The sequence below is a fragment of the Heptranchias perlo genome, chromosome 37 (genome assembly GCF_035084215.1).
Source record: "Heptranchias perlo isolate sHepPer1 chromosome 37, sHepPer1.hap1, whole genome shotgun sequence".
Taxonomy (NCBI): domain Eukaryota; kingdom Metazoa; phylum Chordata; class Chondrichthyes; order Hexanchiformes; family Hexanchidae; genus Heptranchias; species Heptranchias perlo.
Genome location: NC_090361.1, coordinates 6,278,183 through 6,299,408, shown reverse-complemented (window position 1 = coordinate 6,299,408; position 21,226 = coordinate 6,278,183). Strand labels below are relative to the sequence as shown.

At 44.9% G+C, this 21,226-nt stretch overlaps 1 long non-coding RNA gene across 1 annotated transcript in view; it reads left to right on the top strand.

Moving 5' to 3' along the window:
* The window catches only part of LOC137304444 (uncharacterized), a 34,978-nt gene extending 19,297 nt beyond the window's left edge, over positions 1–15,681 (top strand). The window contains exon 2 of the long non-coding RNA XR_010958579.1: positions 14,980–15,681. This is a non-coding gene — a long non-coding RNA (uncharacterized lncRNA). The remainder of the gene's footprint in view (positions 1–14,979) is intronic.
* The last annotated feature ends 5,545 nt before the right edge of the window (positions 15,682–21,226 follow it).

The following is a 21,226-nucleotide window of genomic DNA, read 5'->3' as shown; positions in this document are numbered from 1 at the left end:
TGTTCTCCGCAGCCTTCAACATGTCATCAATGAGGACAAACACCTCGCTATGGCCATCCCCACACCTCCACTACTCGCCTTTAAACAGCCACCCAACCTCAAACAGACCATCGTTCGCAGCAAACTACCTAGCTTTCAAGAGAACAGCGTCCACGACGCCACACAACCCTGCCACGGTAACCTCTGCAAGACATGCCAGATCATCGACACAGATACCACCATCACACGAGATGACACCACCCACCAGGTGCATGGTTCATACTCCTGTGACTCAGCCAACGTTGTCTACCTCATACGTTGCAGGAAAGGATGCCCCAGAGCATGGTACATTGGCGAGACCATGCAGACGCTGCGACAACGGATGAACGGACACCGCGCAACAATCGCCAAACAGGAGGGTTCCCTCCCAGTCGGGGAACACTTCAGCAGTCATGGACATTCATCCACCGACCTTCGGGTAAGCGTACTCCAAGGCGGCCTTCGAGACACACGACAACGCAAAATCGTCGAGCAGAAATTGATAGCCAAGTTCCGCACCCATGAGGACGGCCTCAACCGGGATCTTGGGTTCATGTCACGCTACACGTTACCCCACCAGCGAACAAATGTTATCTGTTTTTAATATAATGGGTCATTTGCTGGCTCTCTCTGCCTTCCGGATGTTTCTGCCTCTCTCTGTGTTTTTTTTTCTCTGTTTTTTTTTCCCTGTTTGTTTTTTTATTGAATGTGTATTCGGAGGTTCTGCAGGTAACACCTCTCTGTCTGAACACGGTGATTGCCTTGGCAACGGGCAGTTGCAGAGGCAGTCTGTAAACACCATTTATTATTGTTCAATATGTATAAATGCGTAGGCTTCAAGGAGATCTTGAAACATTTGCCTGAGGAAGGAGAAAATCTCCGAAAGCTTGTGAATTTAAAATAAAATTGCTGGACTATAACTTGGTGTTGTAAAATTGTTTACAATTATAGATGCATAGGAACATAGGAACAGGAGTAGGCCATTCAGCCCCTCGCACCTGCTCCGCCATTTGATAAGATCATGGCTGATCTGTGATCTAACTCCATATACCCGCCTTTGGCCCATATCCCTTAATACCTTTGGTTGCCAAAAAGCTATCTATCTCAGATTTAAATTTAGCAATTGAGCTAGTATCAATTGCCGTTTGCGGAAGAGAGTTCCAAACTTCTACCATCCTTTGTGTGTAGAAATGTTTTCTAATCTCGCTCCTGAAAGGTCTGGCTCTAATTTTTAGACTGTGCCCCCTACTCCTAAAATCCCCAACCAGCGGAAATAGTTTCTCTCGATCCACCCTATCTGTTCCCCTTAATATCTTATAAACTTTGATCAGATCACCCCTTAACCTTCGAAACTCTAGAGAATACAACTGCAATTTGTGTAATCTTTCCTTGTAACTTAACCCTTGAAGTCCGGGTGTCATTCTAGTAAACCTACGCTGCACTCTCTCCAAGGCCAATATGTCCTTCCGAAGGTGTGGTGCCCAGAACTGCTCACAGTACTCCAGGTGCGGTCTAACCAGGGTTTTGTATAGCTGCAGCATAACTTCTGCCCCCTGGTACTCTAGTCCTCTAGATATAAAGGCCAGCATTCCATTAGCCTTCTTGATTATTTTCTGCACCTGTTCATGACACTTCAGTGATCTATGTACCTGAACCCCTAAGTCCCTTTGGACATCCACTGTTTTTAACTTGCACCTTGGTCTTTTTTTGTCTACCAATTCCTATGTGAATATATGGAATAGGCTGCCTGGTGAGGTAGTGGAGGTGGGTAGTGTTAGCAGAGAAAGTGTAGGAGGGGTATGAATCTAATTTTTTTCCAATACTTCTGGCAACAAAGAATCTTGTCCACTGCCAGTGCGTATCAGAAGATAATGAGTAATGGGTTCAGGAATTCCTAACAATACTGGTGGAGTTTTCTTGATGCTGGGGAATACTTGGTAAAAAAACCCTACTTGTCAATGATACTTGCCAACATTGGGATTGACCACAAATATAGCACAATGATTTCTTCCCATCTTATACATTCCTATGTTCCATGATGAAAAATTTGGCTTTTTACTTTGTCCCTGTTAGCTCCTTACGAAACACACAGAGGTTCAGATTAAGCATATGTCTAGCAAAATCAACCTTTTCCTTCACTCTATCTATAGACATAAAATTGAACTAGTATTTTAATATCTCATTTAATAAATTGAAATTATATACCTTTAAAAATCAAATTATTTCATTCAAATATTTAATATGGACTTTTTTAGAATTGGAATTAAATTTATGTTAACTAGATAATTAATTAGATTTACTGGAATGGTACCAGGGATGTGGGACTTCAGATACGTGAATAGATTAGAGAAGCTGGGGTTGTTCTCCTTAGAGCAGAGAAGGATAAGAGGAGATTTAATAGAGGTGTTCAAAGTCATGATGAGTTTTGATAAAGTAAATAAGGAGAAACTGTTTCCAGTGGAAGGATTGATAACCAGAGGACACAGATTTAAGATAATTGGCAAAAGAACCAGAAGGGAAGATGAGGAGAATTTTTTTTACACAGCAAGTTGTTATAATCTGGAATGCGCTGCCTGAAAGGGTGGTGGAAGCAGATTCAATAATAACTTTCAAAAGGAAATTGAATAAATACTTGAAGAGGAAAAATTTACAGGGCTATGGGAAGGGCAGAGGAATGGGACTAATGGGATAGCTCGAGCCAGCAGAGACACTATGGGCCGAATGGCCTCTTTCTGTGTTGTATGATTCTATATATATATTTGAATGTATTTATTGGTTCTGGTAGGTTATTGCAAAATCTGCTGACGATACAAAGGCTGGCATAATGAATTACACTCGTTTCCTGCCCTACCCTGAAGTTGTGTAAAAACTTTTAAAAGTTGCAACAGTTTTTGCAGGGTGTGCCAATGACGTGTTGCGTCGAGCAGGTGACCGGGGCTTTCCGCTCTGACGTGCGGAAACCAAGTCCAAATATGGGCAAAAGCGGAAAGAAGAGTGACGTCAGAGCGGCTTGCTTTCCGGGAACCCCCTCCCACGTGTGTTGATCCAGAGCAGCTGGGAGTTTCCAGTCTGACATTTAAAAACGCGTACAATCCTCAAAAAAAGATACAAAAAAAACTCCAATTTGCAAATAGATCTATTTTTACAATGTGATGCTTTAAAACAAATGGGTCTGAAAATAATTTTGTTTAAAAAAGCCTTACTGCAAAAAGCATCCTTCTTCCCAGCAACGCTATTTAATGTTTCACAAGCCAACGCTAATAAATGATTCCTTATGTTCGGTACAGCTCCCCTTTCTGAGCCGTTTATTATTAATACTCCCCAGTTCTGATACCTCGATGAGTCGAGGGTAGTAATAAAAAAACTGACTTAAAATGACACACGATTGGAAGGAGCATTTAAAGGCTTTGCTTTGGCTGGTGGACAGAGCTGTCGCAGAACGCCTGCCACGTTCGCTTACTGAACAGCAGTCACCTGAGTCCAAAAAGTAATTCATCGAGTAAAAAGCATTTTGAGATGATATGATAAGGTGCTATAAAAATGCCTGTATATTTCTTCACTGCCCTCGTGTAAAAGGTGTCTAACAACACTCTAGAGGTGAAATAGGTACAGAAAATGTCAGAAATACACAATACAGGCCTGTTGGCATATGTGGAGAGAAAGGATAATGTTTTGGGTGAAACTTTAAAATGTACTTCCAGTATTGACTGTATTTGGCTTGGCAAAATTTTTTGTTTGGGCATGATTTAGAGAAATGACTTAATTCCTGTCATGATGATGTCAGGGGCAAGTGACACAACTGTGAAATTTGACGTGATTCATGTCATGATATTCTGTGTTTGTAAACACAGATTACATTGTGAGGACAGTGCCCCTTTAACAAGTCTCAGGAATATCTCCAGTTCGATGGATTGACATGTGGATTGAACTTTATATACCTGGGTTTACATTGCGACACTGTTCACTTTCAGGCACACAAACAGGGTGCTGCTTTCAGGCCTCTCTGGCTTTATTCAGTTTCTAGCCATGATGAATATTTGAGGACAGTCGGCCCAAACCCAATCAGTAGAAATTGAAAGGGACCTTGATGTGCCGTTAGAAATTCGCTTTTTCTGGTTTGCTCCCTCCTTTCTTGAAGTGGAGATGCCGGTGATGGACTGGGGTTGACAATTGTAAACAATTTTACAACACCAAGTTATAGTCCAGCAATTTTATTTTAAATTCACAAGCTTTCGGAGGCTACCTCCTTCGTCAGGTGAACAATGTGAAGACGCTGATTCAAAGTTGGATTACTGTAATAAGTGCCCATTCTACACACACCCTAACTCGCACCAAGTCCTGTTCACCCATTACCTCTGTGCTCACTGACCTACATTGGTTCCCGGTCCGGTAACGCCTCGATTTTAAAATTATTCTCGTGTTCAAATCTCTCCATGGCCTCGCCCCTCTCTATCTCTGTAACCTCCTCCAGCCCTACAATCCTCCAAGAACTCTGCATTCCTCCAATTCTAGCCTTTTGTGCATCCCTGATTTCCTTTGCTGTTTCCTTTTCCTTTGGTGGCTGTGCCTTCAGCTGTCTAGGCCCTGAGCTCAGGAATTCCCTCCTTAAACCTTTCCACTTCTCTCTCCTCCTTTAAGGCCCTCCTTAAAACTTACCTCTTTGACCAAGCTTTTGGTCATCTGTCCTAATGTCTTCTTCTTTGGCTCAGTGTCAGTTTTTGTCTGATGACACTTCTGTGAAGTGCCTTGGGACATTTTACTACGTTAAAGGCGCTATATAAATGCAAGTTGTTGTGTGAGCCTAGACAGTGAGTGTTGCCAGATTATTCAACTGTGGGGAAGCAGCACAGCCAGGCCTGATACAGATCCACATGCGCACACACACTTTCCAACAGTGGTCACTGGATAGCGACCAAGAACAAAAGCCCCGTCCGACTTTTCTTCCCCCTAAGGCTAGAGATATTGTGACTAATTCTAGTACCCTAACTGTCAGTTTGGCTAAGATCATCTAGCTCTCCTCAGATCAGGGATTAAACATGGGACTGTCCTGTACAACGCCATATTGGACAATGCATTGTTACAATTAGGGTTTTTAAAATGCTACTTTCTCATTAAAGTGACCAGGCAACAGTTTCTGATTGCAGATTGCATGCCCTGACATCCAAAATTCAGATTATTTTGCTTTCTACCCTTGCAGCAATAATGTAGCATAAGTCTAACAATTAACCCTGGTTGTGGTAAGTTGCGCACTGGATTACAAAGCTAGGGATTCCCATTATCTCTCCAGTCCATTGGATGGTGGAAAATATCACACTCTCACCAGATTTATCCAGGCTAAAACAACCATTGTAATTTATTCACACTTAATTATACAGAAGAAAATATATTGGACACTTATACCATGAAATGCAAAGCAACAGTATTTTGTAAGAAACTCAAAAATACATTCATACCTCTCACCAGTCTTTTTCCAGCAGTTAGAGCGATCTGACACCAAATGTCTCTTGACATCAGGTAGAGAGTTTTACCTGAAATAGGTAAACTGAATGCTTACAAGGCTCTTTAGTCTGAACATTCTTCAGAAATCCACTAGGAACTCCAGACTTGAGCAGAAAATCTAGGCTGACACTTCAGTGCAATACTCAGTGAGTGCTGCACTGTCAGAGTTGCCGTCTTTCAGATAACCTGGTCATTATCTCATTGATATATGTGGGATCTTGCTGTGTGCAAATTGGTTGCCACGTTTCCTACGTTACAACAGTGACTACACTTCAAAAGTACTTCATTGGCTGTAAAGCACTTTGGGACGTCCTGAGGTCTTTAGGAACTAACAACTTGCTGAAAGGTTGTGACTTTTATCCACTTTAATTTCTTTGAAGATCAAAGAAACAATACTATTTTGACAATAACCAGATTCTCTTACTATTTCTTTAAGATTAGAGCACAATATTGTGAAGAAGACTCTGTAGAATATTGGCAAAGAGTTAATACACATTGGAATCATGGCTGAGCTTAATACTTCATTATCTACTGCTAAGTATCATGATATTTACCGACATGTCCCCTGGGCTGCTTATAATAATCTCAATGCACAATTTAATTCACAGCTAAATCAAAGTGTTAAATGGCAGAGAAAGTGTATCTTTAAGAAAGTGAGTGGAATCCATCTGAGATTTTGACAGTTTAATGCGTATGTATAGAAAGAAGAAAGAACTTTCATTTATATAGCGCCTTTCACAACCTCAGGACATCCCAAAATGCTTAATAGCCAATTAAGTACTTTTTAAGTATATTTACTGTTGTAATGTAGGGAAACACAGCAGTCAATTTGAGCACAACCATGTTCCACAAAGGTTAATTTAATTAAATGACCACATAATCTGTTTTAGTGATGTTGGTTGAGGAATAAATATTGGCCAGGACACCAGGAGAACTCCCCTGCTCTTTTTCAAAATAGTGCCATGGGATCTTTTACATCCACCTGAGAGGGCAGACATATCATCCAAAAGACGGCACCTCTGACAGTGCAGCGCTCCCTCAGTACTGCACTGGAGTGCCAGTCTAGATTTTGTGTTCAAGTTTCTGGAGTGGGATTGTGAACCCACAACCTTCTGACTCAGAGGTGAGAATGCTACCCACTGAGCCAAGGTAGTCGGAGAATAGGAGATGATTAAATGACAGAAATGTTAATAGTGCAAGATAAAAGGAGACACGATGATAGAAATCGGAGTAATAAAAGTTTATAGGAGACACAAAGGATGTGTGAATGGTTAAAGCAGAATAGCAGAGTGGAAGGATAGCGGAGCAGGCTCCAGTGGCCCTCAAGTGTGATGGAAGGAAAAGACAAGGTCGATACCAGCCATGTACCAATAGGGGATCCCTATCCCAAGCAGCAACCCACAACCTCCCCCATCCCCAGACGTTATGCATCAGGAACAGGAGCCCTGCCTGATTTTTCTCTTCTCTAGCCCAGGGGTGCACCGAAAATCGTTGCACCCCAACTTTGGCCTGGCTGAGACCAACTAACTCATCAAACCCGAGACCTTTTAGTCCATATGGCTTAGTGCTACACCAGGGAGATGATCAATTCAAGGCTGGAAAGAATTTAAGTCAGTATGTTTTAATGAGAGGTACTCTCTAGAGGCACCTGTAGCTTTTGCACAGTGTCTCAAAATCTACATCCTATTTAAAACTGCATAATAGCAGAATCCCCCTCCCCAATAATTTTTGTGAGCATCTGTTCAGTTGCATCTATAGTCAAGCAGACTTAGTGTATCTCAGCCAGGCAACAGTTGGCCTCATTGTTCCTGGCCACTGTAAATGCCAACATGTTAATTGTTGGTCTGTGTGTTGGAGTCTAACTGATATGAATTACGAAATAGCTGCACAAATTTGACAAAAAAAACCCCAGTGTCTCTGTATAACTGGAGCGTGCCTTGCAATGAGAATGTGTAGGTGCTACAAACTTGTTGGGTTTGTTTCCCAGCAGTGCAATATAATACATGGAATGCAGAATGGGTCACAACAAGCCTTTTCGAAGAAACACTAATTATGTGATCAAGAAATAACTTCAACTCTTCTACAATGATTTATTTGTAGCATAAAGGAATTATTGTTTGTTTAACATGATTAGAATGTTGTCTTAAATTTCTTCCCGCCACGACAAGATCCCTTACAATTTGCTAATAAACTTTTTCCAATGTTTTGAACTCCCCATTTTTCTCCCCTCCCCTCCAGATGTGCTGACCATTTCTCGGGTACAGTTCTGTGTGCATCAGCTGTTCTCCAGTACTTCACCCAAGTGCCCAGTCTTTATATGTGAGCTTACACCATAGCTCACCAGGGTCTAAAGTGCCTGGATCCTAGAAAGCCCACCAGGACCCAAGGGATCTTAGAGAGTCTACCAGGACCCATAGGCATTAGATTTCTATCTGGCATCTGTTAATTTAACTAACCCCTTATTTATGTTGCTACTTACTAATAAAGAATATTTTCTGCAATGGTAGCCTTTGTGGTAGCTGATACTGTTCTTTGCAAGTTAAGATAAGGAGATATAGGAATGTGCCAATATATGCCAGGGGTCGCAGAATGTCAATATATGTCGGGGGTCGCAGAATGTCAATATATGTCGGGGGTCGCAGAATGTCAATATATGTCAGGTGTCCCAGAATGTCAATATATGTCGGGGGTCGCAGAATGTCAATATATGTCGGGGGTCCCAGAATGTCAATATATGTCAGGGGTCGCAGAATGTCAGTATATGTCAGGGGTCCCAGAATGTCAATATATGTCGGGGGTCCCAGAATGTCAATATATGCCAGGGGTCGCAGAATGTCAATATATGTCGGGGGTCCCAGAATGTCAGTATATGTCGGGGGTCCCAGAATGTCAATATATGTCGGGGGTCCCAGAATGTCAATATATGTCAGGGGTCCCAGAATGTCAATATATGCCAGGGGTCGCAGAATGTCAATATATGTCGGGGGTCCCAGAATGTCAATATATGTCAGGGGTCGCAGAATGTCAATATATGTCAGGGGTCCCAGAATGTCAATATATGCCAGGGGTCGCAGAATGTCAATATATGTCAGGGGTCCCAGAATGTCAATATATGTCAGGGGTCCCAGAATGTCAATATATGTCAGGGGTCCCAGAATGTCAGTATATGTCGGGGGGTCGCAGAATGTCAATATATGTCGGGGGTCCCAGAATGTCAATATATGTCGGGGGTCCCAGAATGTCAATATATGTCGGGGGTCGCAGAATGTCAATATATGCCAGGGGTCGCAGAATGTCAATATATGTCGGGGGTCCCAGAATGTCAATATATACCGGGGGTCCCAGAATGTCAATATATGCCGGGGGTCGCAGAATGTCAATATATGTCGGGGGTCCCAGAATGTCAGTATATGTCGGGGGTCCCAGAATGTCAATATATGCCGGGGGTCGCAGAATGTCAATATATGTCAGGGGTCGCAGAATGTCAATATATGTCGGGGGTCCCAGAATGTGTCAGAATTTGCAGGGGGTCCCAAGGAGTGTGTCAATATTTGCAAGGAGTTCCTGGGAGTGTTCCAGTATATGCAGGGGGTCTTCTGGAGTGGGTCAGTATTTTCAGAGGGTCTCTGGGAGTGGGTCAATATTTGATGGGGTCTCCGGGAGTGGGGTCAATATTTTCTGGGGTCTCTGGGAGTGGGTCAACATTTCCAAGGGTCTCTGGGAGTGTAGGGTGGAAGGGGGTGGTCCCTCATACAGAAAACCACCTGCCAGTGAATGAAGGCAAGCTAATCAAGCATGGGGGAACCTCACAGCCTAGCTCCATCATGGCCTCACTCAACATCGACACACTTTCTAGCAGGGGTTGCTGGACAGCAGTCAGAACCAGGAACCTTGGCTGATTTTACCCCTCACAGGCCCAGTAGCACTGAGGCAGTTATCTCTCCCTCATCACTGTACAGCCAAGACCAGCTTAACTCAGAACTGAACCTGGCACCTTTCTATTCTGGGTGGCTCAGTACCACTGGTACATTTACCCCACTAAGCAGCAAAGATTTTACCAGTTGTCAGGTAATGGTGTGGTTTGATGTCAGTCCCTGGGTTTTTATCTGGTTTTTTGCCGCTCCCAGAAGATCACATGGTTTCGGGTTGGGTGGGGAGTGTATATATTGTGATAAACAAGGTTCCACAATTTTTTGGGATGGGCTGGATGGACCAGAGGGTCTTTTCCCTGACCGTCATTGTTCCTATGTTCATATTACGAATACACCTTGAGGTATATAGAAATGAAAGTCAGTGCTTATGTCCTTTTAATCTTAATGATCATTTCCTTGACTCTGAATAAAATAACCAATAATTAACCTTAGCTTTCGTCGTAACTGATGCATGGATGTGTCAGATACCAAATCTTATCAAATTATATGTAGGGCATCCTGAAGGCGAACCCCCTTACAGTAAAATGACGGTGGGTATTGGAGATGATCTAAAGGCGCCTGTAGCCCGATCGTAGAGTCCTGGAGTAGGTTGTTGCAGGGTGTTGATGGTGAGCGGTTTCAGTTTCCCGGCAGGTTTTGTTTGTAAGGTAAACATTGACGATGAGCTGTTTCTGTGATAAAGACATCTGGTCATAAAAATTCCCTGCACTTTTACCCAGTGAGTGTTTTTTTTTTGTGTGTGTGTGTCTATATATTAATTGACATTTACCTGGTTAATTAGCTCCAGCATTGTCAGCAACAGTTTTAAACCTACTGTATTCTGCATCTGAGAATTGCCCCACGTGGGTTGGTTTGAATTAACAAAAATGTACGGGTAATTTTCTGCAATGTCCTTCTGGAATCTGAATTAAGTCCCCACCAGTGCTTCACTTATCAGGTACTGCCAGCTGCAGTCTAACTGTGACTGGTGCAAAGGCCGAGCTTAAAAAATTAGGCTGTCCTGGGAACTTTTAAACTTAATGTTTATCTTTTTTTAATATTAACAGAGAGACTCTTTCCTTAACATTAAAACTTAATGGTGTTCAGATTGCTAGTGCGCAGGAAGTTCTGGTTTTCCCAGCTACAGAATGACGCAGAGCTTCACTTACTGGGTATTAATTTTTCTCCAAACGACAACATGCATTTATACAGCATCTTTAACATAGTAAAATGTCCCGAGGCGCTTCACAGGAGGGTTATCGAACAAAAATTTGACACCATGCCATATAAGCAGATATTAGGACAGGTGACCAAAAGCTTGGTCAAAGAAGCAGGTTTTAAGGAGCGTTGTAAAGGAGAGAGAGGTAGACAGGCAGAGAGGTTTAGGGAGGGAATTCCAGTGCTTAGGTCCTAGGAAGCTAAAGGCACTGCCGCCGACGGTGGAGCGATGAAAATCGTGGATACGCAAGAAGCCAGAATTGGAGGAGCGCAGAGATCTCGTAGGGCTGGAGGTGGTTACTGAGATAGGGAGGGGCGAGGCCATGGAGGAACAGGAACCTTTGTTAATGTTTCCAAGTTGTGTTCCTTTCTCCACCACCCCCCATCCTCCCGATAGTTCATGAGGTTGTCAGGAGGTCGTACATTAAAGTGAAGTGCACATCACGTACATCTATGAGATATAAGGAGATTACTAATATCACCGGTTCTGTTATACTACAAGTACTGATTTGAGACCAGTAGGTGGGGACCAGCAGACCTATGTTATATTGCCAGCTCTGTGTCATTCAGTGGCTGGGAAAAAAAACAGAACTTCTTGTTCACTGGCATCTGACTACTGCTAAACTTTAATGTTAAGGAAAGAGTCTCTCGGTTAATATTTAAAAAAAGATTAACACTAAGTTTGTAAGTTCCCAAGACCAGCCCAATTTTTTTAACTCGGCTTTCCACCAGTCGCAGTTATACTGCAGCTGGCGCAGAAAACGGGACAATGTGAGACCACCCCAAGGAGGTTGTCTAAATTCTAAATTCATACCTGAGTTACACGATACAGTTTGTGTTGAATCAGCTTTGCAATAATGCAAAATATGCAGTAAAACCTGTCTATTATTTACACAAGTACCGTTATGGTACTTTAAAACAACTATTGTAACCCACTGCATATAAAAGTCTTGCATTTAGCAAGGATCTATCATTTAGAGGTCGCACTTCATGTGTCACATTGCAGACGTCACACTGCAGGCGTCACACTGCAGGCATCACAGTTTGTTGTAAATGGAAGGTAATCTTTAAAAAAATGTATAAAACAGAAAGCCCGTTATCTCCTGCTGGTTTTCTGACCTTGGGAGAGGAGCCAGGGATTTACAGAGAGCTGCTAATCTACAAAGAAACAATTATGCTCTAACTGACCTCGGTGTGTGTCTGCTCAGAGCAATTAGACCTTGTGGCATTAAAGGGACAGTCTAGATGCACAGAGATCCACATTAGCAGCAGAGTAATACATTGTGGACCATGTGGTATAATGCTCTGCCCTTATAAACCAACGTATGATCTGACCTACCAAGAGCAATGCCACGGGCGAACGTCTGGTGATATAGCTGTGGTAACAAATAATCCGCTTTCCATTAAATCCCATTCACTTACCAGGGACCCAGTTAAATAATTTTTCAGATTATCAAAAGACGGCACCTCAGACAGTGCAGCGCTCCCTCAGTACTTCACTGGGAGTGTCAGCCTGGATTATGTGCTCAAGTCTCTGGAGTAGAACTGGAACCCACAACCTATCATGACTCAGAGGCGAGTGTGCTACTCACTGAGCCATGGCTGGCACCTATAATTTTTCTTGTATTGGATTGACATTTACAAATAAATAGGGGGGGGGAGGGAAACATAAGTAAACACTCACTTCACAGCTGAAAGGTTCCCATTAATGGGCGATGGAATATTAATCCGAGGATTTTCAGTTGCATGGAGAAAATCACTATCTTCAGCGGGGGTGGGGGGGGTCCTCTGGGTGCTTGCCCCTCTTCCGAAGACCCGTCTGTGCCCGGGTGGCCCTGGAGAGGGATGGCGCAGTGCCCGCCGGTTGGCCTCACGCGACGGGCGCTGCCGGGCTCACCGCTTTGCGTCGGCTGTCAAAATAGAGTAATATTCTAAACCCGCAGGCATTGTTTTCCAGCTCGTCGAGCAGGTGGTTGTTTCAGCCCCGCCCTCCCTTCGAAAGAGGGGGCACCGGTCAAGAGACTGATGGCGATTTGCTGGCAGAATGCCCACTTTATTGGGTCAAACAATATCCAGCAAACATGCCTTTGTTGGGTGTGCATTTAGTCAGCTGAAAATACCGACTCTTGACTGAAAAAAAACCTTGACAGCCTTTTAACCAAAAATAAAATCCCTTAAGCCTCCATTATATTATTGCAAAATGTTGCAAAATTGTTGACTTTGCTGTGGCAGAATGAGAACTGCCTGCTATACCAGAGGCCATTATTAATAATATTCTTATTATTGACACTATAATTTATGATGGGGGAGAGGAGCTGAACGAACAGACTCGTTACGTTCCCGAAGCCAACCCCGTTTCTCGATTTTATTACGTTGCAAACAAAATTAGTCACGGTTAACAAAAGGCAATTTTAACAGCGGTTATTAGGGGAGGTGGGTTGGGCTGTGCGTCTGCGGCCCCCCTTCTCCTCCTGCAGGCTTCGCACCAGCTCCCTCCAGCTCTCTCCTCCCACCTAAGCTTTACCCATGTTGGCGTTTGCAATGACGTGAATGCTTGTTCCCAGCGCGTCTGATGTGAAGGTTGATCCGTTCGCAACCTCGACGTGTCCCTGTGTGCGTCAAAGTGACTGTGGAGGAGGCGTTTCAATGAGTTAATCGATTCCATTTCACCCCCTTCCCCTCCCCCTCCCCACACTAATACTGGGAGACCTCTGACATCAACAAGGACATTCATCCAATTCATTAATATTATTCTCATAATCAGTACAAAATATTTTAAAATGCTGCCACCTACCATACAATGCTGGTCCATTTGGTATATGTCACATCCTGATTTTAACTCATGTCCTTTCTGTACAATCCCTGTAGGGCTGCCCTTACCCTCACTGAGTACATGGTGCACCTAATATGATGCTTACAGCCCAAGGTGGTCCCAGCTCTGATTCCCAGTCAGTGTTGAGAGAGTTGACCCTGGGCCAGAATTGCAGGGTTCAGGGCAGTGCCGAGGGAGTGCTGCACTGTCGGAGGTGCCGTCCGCTCTCTCAGGTGGACGTGAAAGATCCCATGGTACTATTTCGAAGGAGAGCGGGGGAGTTCTCCCCGGTGTCCTGGCCAGCATCTATCCCTCAACCAACACCTGAAACGGATTATCTGGTCATTTATCTCATTGCTGTTAGTGAGATTTTGCTGTGCGTTGTTGACACTTGCTGGAATTCATTTCAATGAGGCCCAGTCACGCTCTGGTACCTTACGCACATGCTCGTGCTTCGTTTATGAGCCCAGAGAGTGAGCATTGGCAGGCTATTCTCACCTGGAGGGCTTCACAACCAAACCCAAACCCGTCCTCACATGCCAGCGGGACTCACTGGACGGTGAGCAGGTGTGGAATCTGAGCTCGGACAGCTAATTGTAGCTCACGACTGCTGCCACGGTGGAGCTCAGCCAACTCAGCACGGTCCAGGGATTGAGTCTGCACGTAGCCATTGAATTCAAGGTGAAAGGTTCCCACGGTTAGCAAACAGGAGCAGGAGCAGGAACTTCGGTCAAGCACTGCCCTCCCTATCATCAGAATACAGAGCCCAATCGCAGCTCTCCAAATGCCGCCATGGCAGAACTCAAAGCTAGCTCAGCACATTAACTAGTTAACTAACCAGCGTAACAAGTGACTGCTTGTAGGAACATATGACGAGGAGTAGGCCATTCAGCCCCTCGAGCCTGTTCCGCCATTCAATTTGATCATGGCTGTATCTTAATTCCATCTACTCACCTTGGCTCCATAACCCTTAATACCCATGCCTAACAAAAATCTATCAATCTCAGTCTTGAAATTTTCAGTTGACCCCCCAGCCTCAACAGCTTTTTGGGGGGGAGAGTTCCAGATCTCCACTAGCCTTTGTGGATATGTAGTACTAGGAATGTGTTGCTGCAAGACACAAAGGGATGTAAACGACAGCATAAACCACACGAAGAAATGTCACCTGGTCTCTGGACACAGACTGCGCTCTGAATTTGTTGGAGCCTTTGTAAGTTTGTGTTGTTTCGTTCAGCTACCCAACAGATCAGTGGCGAAGTGCATTGGCCAATGTGGATCCAAGCCATACACACCAGGTTTGATCCCCAGCTTGTGCTGAGTTAACTGATCTCAGCCAGAACAGCAATACCTCATCGCTGTGTGTGTGTGTGTGTGTGTGTGGGATCTTGCTGTGTGCAAATTGGCTGTTTGCCTACAAAACAGCAGTGTTTACACTTCAAAAGTAGCTCTGTCTGTGAAGCACTTTGGGATGTTTTGAGGATGTGGAGAACACTATATTGACACAAGTTCTTTCTTTTGCAGTGTTACCATTAAGCCTCAATCGCTGGGGACTAAGGAGGGGAGAAATGAGCCCAGATTCCCATTCCTGATTGTAATCCATTGCCCGTGTACCCCCCTGGAAAATGCACAGCTGAAGAGAGGATTCCACTTGTCCAAGATGCCTACCATGGGTGAATAGCTTGCCAATGTTGCTGCATAGACTCAGACTTGAAGAAAGGCCCTGGAGATACAAAAGGGCTGTCCTCCTCCATGGAACTGTAACCCAGCAAGAGTCAGCACCTTCAGGGGAGGAGCAGAGAATGGTTGAGAGTAAAGACTATTTCGTATATTGTAAGGTAAAATGGATGGAAAAAACTGGGGTCTGTTGGAACTGAAAACCTCTCAAGTTTCACTATTTTCTGTTTCTGATTAACATCAGACCTCCTCAGTTCATCTAATGCCCTGTATCCGACTGGCGGCCATCTGTTGGTGTATTTCATTAACTTTTTATTGGGTGTCACAATCCCAACCTCTCAAAGCTGTTATTGCACTGAGCCGCAGAGTGTTGGGGGTGTGTCTTCACTCATAGGGTGAGAAGATCCCGAGTTACCAGTATAGGCAATTAGCCAGGCTTTTATTCCCCTTCATGGGAGGTAAGGCAGTTCACCCTCCCGAATCTCCCACAATGAAGGGGAAAGAATAAAAACTCCCCAACCAATAAATGCATTAAAACTATGACTGATATTTCTGTTGGAGCCTTTGACCTGCTGTGAGGATTTCCTTTTATTCGTTCATGGGATGTGGGCGTCGCTGGCGAGGCCGGCATTTATTGCCCATCCCTAATTGTCCTTGAGAAGGTGGTGATGAGCCGCCTTCTTGAACCGCTGCAGTCCGTGTGGTGACGTTTCTCCCACAGTGCTGTTAGGAAGGGAGTTCCAGGATTTTGACCCAGTGACAATGAAGGAACGGCGATATATTTCCAAGTCGGGATGGTGTGTGACTTGGAGGGGAACGTGCAGGAGGTGTTGTTCCCATGTGCCTGCTGCTCTTGTCCTTCTAGGTGGTAGAGGTCGCGGGTTTGGGAGAGCCCTGGCTCCTAACCACGAAAATGAAGGGGAAGCCCAGCTCTGGTGACATCGCACCTTCATGAGTGAAGCCTGAAAGACATCTGGACCAGCAAGTCTGCCAACGGCCACAAGTGAGGGGGAGAATGGGTGGAGGTGGCTCTTGGGCCATAGCACGAGTATCACCACGACCTACATAGGACCCGGTTATTTTCCAGTATTCAATTGTTGGATCATTAACATGTGTGATTCACCTGCGAGTCCCACGAGTTGTACTTTTAATGCCCACAGCTCATGTGGGAAATTCAAACCCTCACGGAGCTGTAATTGGTCAGATTGCAGTGGTTGTGGAATTATTCAGCATGAGCATCGTCACATCTCACTTACACAAAGTGCATTGGTCGCTGATCTCTGTGGAGACAGAACAAAATCTATCCCAAACCACACCAAACGACCTATATGAGCATCACAAAATACGTTCTAAGAGTAACGTTTACCAGGAGTGATTTGAAGCTTTGGGAATGCTGCTCAACTCTAACTTCAGCTCCCCCTGTCTCCCCCGCCCTCCACCCATGGTGTGCAAGACCACCTTCTTCCACGTTCGAATCATCACCTGCTTCTGCTCCGAGCTCTCCTCCACCTCAACCCTCCAGGCCACAGCTTGAGCGCCTCGAGGCTGGTTTTCTCCAACATACTCCATGCTGACCTCTCCACCCTCCGCAAGTCATCCAGAATACTGCAGTCCATTTACTCACCCACAATAATGCCCAATCCCCATCCTTCCAGATCTCCACTGACACCCTGTGCCCTGGAGAATTGACTTTCAGATCCTTCTCTTCACCTTCAAATCCTCCCGTGGCCTCATCCCTCCCTACCTCCTCAATCCCCTCTCTATGTGCACCCTTCTCGATCCCTGCTCCCTTTACTCCACTCTTAGAAACTGTAGTGGCTCTACCTATGGGACTCCCTTAAGCTCCCTCCCTTTTGACTTTGCTTTCATCCCTTGACTAACCCTATTTAGGTGGCAGGGCAGGTTGAGAAAGTGGTTAAAAAAGCATACGGGATCTTGGGCTTTATAAATAGAGGCATAGAGTACAAAAGTATGGAAGTCATGATGAACCTTTATAAAATACTGGTTTGGCCACAACTGGAGTATTGTGTCCAGTTCTGGGCACCGCACTTTAGGAAAGACGTAAAGGTCTCAGAAAGGGCTCAGAAGAGATTTACTAGAATGATTCCAGGGATGAGGGACTTTAGTTACGTGGATAGACTGGAGAAGCTAGCAGAAGGATTAGAGGAGACATGAGGAAAAACTTTTTTACCCAGAGGGTGGTGGGTGTATGGAATTCACTGCCCGAATTGGTGGTAGAGGCAGGGACCCTCAACTCTTTTAAAAAGTACCTGGACCTGCACCTAAAGTGCTGGAAGCTGCAGGGCTACGGACCGGGTGCTGGAAGGTGGGATTAGAATGGGCACCTGGTTGTTCTTCGAGCCGGTGCGGACACGATGGGCCGAATGGCCCCCTTCTGTGCTGTATCTTTTTTATGGTTCTAAGCTGGGGTTGTTCTCCTTGGAACAGAGACGGTTGCGAGGAGATTTGATAGAGGTATTCAAAATCATGAAGGGTACAGACAGGATAGATGGAGGGAAACTGTTCCCATTGGCAGATGGGTCAAGGACCAGAGGACATAGATTTAAGGTGATTGGCAAAAGAACCAAAGGTGACATGAGGAAAAACTTTTTTACACAGCAAGTGGGTAGGATCTGGAATGCACTGCCCGAGGAGGTGGTGGAGGCAGATTCAATCATGGCCTTCAAAAGGGAACTGGATAAGTACTTGAAAGGAAAAAATTTGCAGGGCTATGGGGAAAGGGCAGGGGAGTGGGACTAGCTGGATTGCTCTTGCATAGAGCCGGCGTGGGCTTGATGGGCTGAATGGCCTCCTCCCATTCTGTAACCTTTCTATGATTCTATGATTTTCCCCTCCTGCTCAGTGCCCACTCACCATGCAGTAAACTGCTCTGAGGTATCTCTAAACATCAGGAGCGTTTGTCGAAGGCTGTGATCCTTCCCGAGCTGATTTTAGATGATGATTATAAAATGTCAATGTGATTGATGAATTCAGCTATCCCTTATTCTCTATTTGTCTCGCAGTTTGATAGCAAGTGATGCCTTGCTTTGAGTCGGTTGTACAATGGTTATTTTGCCACAGTGTCCTCTGGTGGGGAAGAGGGGTGTGTTTGAGAAATAATGTTTAGAAATACAACAGTAGCTTTTACTGTGCAATTGCACCACCTGCAGGTTAGAATAACCAAGTTCGCATATGTTGCAGTTTATATTCTCCTGTACTTTGCCACTTTTTAATTGCTACCTGATAGCAGTCGATAAATGTATTACCCACTGTGGTACGGATCAGGAAGGTCCCAGATTAGATACCAAACCTGTGCTGTGTTAGCTGATCTCCATTATAATCAGCTTCAGCGCCCCTGGGCTAGGGAGGTGAGCAAATCAACCTGGCCTTCAGATCCTGACTGCCAACTAGTGCCCCCCGCTGGGACATATGCGCTTGTGTGGATTGGGCGAGAGTAGGATCAGGCTTGGCGTGATCCCCATACTCACTGGGTACTTTCACTGTCTAAAAAAAGAAAGAATTTGCATTTATATAATGCCTTTTACGACCACAGGACTTCCCAAAGCGCTTTACAGCCAATTAAGTACTTTTGTAGTGTAGTCACTGTTGTAATGTAGGAAACATGGCAGCCAATTTGTGCATAGCAAGGTCACACAAAGGGTAATTAGATACATGAACAGATCATCTGTTTTAATGATGTTGGCTGAGGGATAAACATTGGCCAGGACACCAGGGAGAACTCCCCTGCTCTTCTTCGAAATAGTGCCATGGGATCTTTTATGTCCAACTGAGAGGGCAGATGGGGGCCTCGGTTTAGCGCCACACCTGAAAGACGGCACCTCCGACAGTGCAGAACTCCCTCAGTATTGCATTGGCGTGTCAGCATAGATTAGGTGCTCAAGTCCCTAGATTGCGACTTGAACCCACAACCTCCTGACTGAGATGAGAGTGCTAACCACTGAGCCACGTCTGACACAAATGCCTTTCAGTGAAACTGATGAGCCATATCTAGTCTCAGACATGAAAGATGGCCATTTGGGTATCTGTGCAACCGTATCCACCAAGAGTCAGCGCCCACAACACCTTAAAAAAAACCCTGGTATTACCATAGTAACAGTCATATGATGCTGCACCCCTTCCAGTCCGATATTACCATTAATATGGCTGTCGATGTGCTTTCCCCCCAGCCCCCCCTCCCCCCCTCCTTCATTTTGTTGATTTTTTTTTAGATTTGTTCTCTGGACGTGAGCAATGCTAGCAAGATCCTATCTCCCATTACTCTGAGAAAGTAGCAGTGGGCCTTCTTCTAAGTTTCAGTTCTGACAAGGAGTCGACACCTGAAACCTTTCTTTTCCCCTTTTCAAATGTGGCCACAGCCAGCCATATACGTCCAGCATTTTCTGTTTTAATTACAATTTGTCGAGTATCCGGTGGCCTGTTGTCATTGACGAACTTCATCCCTCATTGGCCGAGGAACATTATTACTAAAAGAAACCCCAGTGGAAATGCGATAGTTACAACTCAAACAAGGTCCAATGCCAAAGGTCAAACATCTGTGCTGAGAACATGCCATAATGCACCTCCTCTGGCTTTGCGAGGCTGCATCAGCTGCAGTGAAAGAGGTTTCTGTGGCACTTCCTGATTGCTGCATGAAATTAGAGATTCCTGAAGGAGGAGTTGAGGCAAATAGCCCCAGATACACTTAAGGGGAAGCTGAATAAACACATGAGGGAGAAAGGAATAGAAGGAAATGCTGATAGGGTGAGATGAAGAGGGGTGGGAGGAGGCTCATGGGGAGCATAAACACCGGCATAGACCAGTTGGGCCGAATGGCCTGTTTCTGTGCTGTACACTCTACGTGAGCAGTTGTTGGTTGAAGTCCACAATCTCTACATGACTGAAGACAGGGTGAGCAGTTTGAACTTCTCTCAATTCATTTCCCCCAGTTTTGAAACCAATTCATTTGAACTTTGCCATCTTTCTGGGGGACTGCAAAATACTGTTTCTTAGAAAAAGTGGGGAGGAGGGGCATGAATTGAGCATGAACCTTTGAAGTGGGGGCCTCAGCAAGGCCGGCACTCTAGTGCAGTACTGAGGAAATCATAGAAGCATAGAAAATTAATGGCACAGAAGGAGGCCATTCGGCCCATCGTGTCCGCGCCGGCTGCACAGGGAGTGCTGCACTGTCGGAGGTGCTGTCCTTTCAGATGAGACGTTAAACCGAGGCCCCGTCCGCCCTCTCAGGTGGACGTAAAAGATTCCATGGGCACTGTTCGAAGAGCAGGGGAGCTCTCTCCTGTGTCCTGCCCAACATTTATCTCTCAACCAACATCACTATTACTTGCCCATCGATCTCATTGCTGTTTGCAAACTGGCTGCTGCCTTTGCCAGAGACTGCACTTCAAAGATAACTCATTGGCTTGAAACAGTTGATGTGCTGGTAACACTAAAGCTGCTATATAAAAGCAATTTCTTTCTTTCTTCACTCTCAAGGCTCACACATGAAGAATGGCTACTGTGGCGAAAATGACCAGTGTTCACGAAACCGTCTCCGGGCATGGGTTAGCGCCTTCAGGAGAGGAGGGAAAGAAAAGAATTAACCTAATTGATCACTTCATATCCTTTTATTCACCCATGTTGCTGAAAAATCGAATAACAATTTTAATTAAATTGCTTAATGTGTGAGTGTCAGCACTGGGGGCAGGGAGAGTCCCAGCCGAGCCTGATCTTATCCTCACCTAACATTCATGAGCATACACTTTCTAGCTAGATATCACTGGATAACAATCAGCAGAGTCCCTGGATAATTTTACCACTGCTTAGCCCAGGGGCACTCAGGCTGATTGTTGGTCCTTTCTTTTCTTTTTTCAATTGAACATTGGTTAGTCAACAGCCTTTGTTTTCAGCCCCCCCGCCACAAATTCCACTCCCTTGCCACAGACTCCATCCCCTTCTCTGGCCACTTGCTCAGGCTCATCCAGAATGTGAACACCTTGATGTTTTGTTTGACCTTGCGCTGAGTTTCAAACCCCATGTCCTCTCCATCACCAGTACTGCTTATTTCCACCTCCACAATATTGCCACCTCTGTCCCT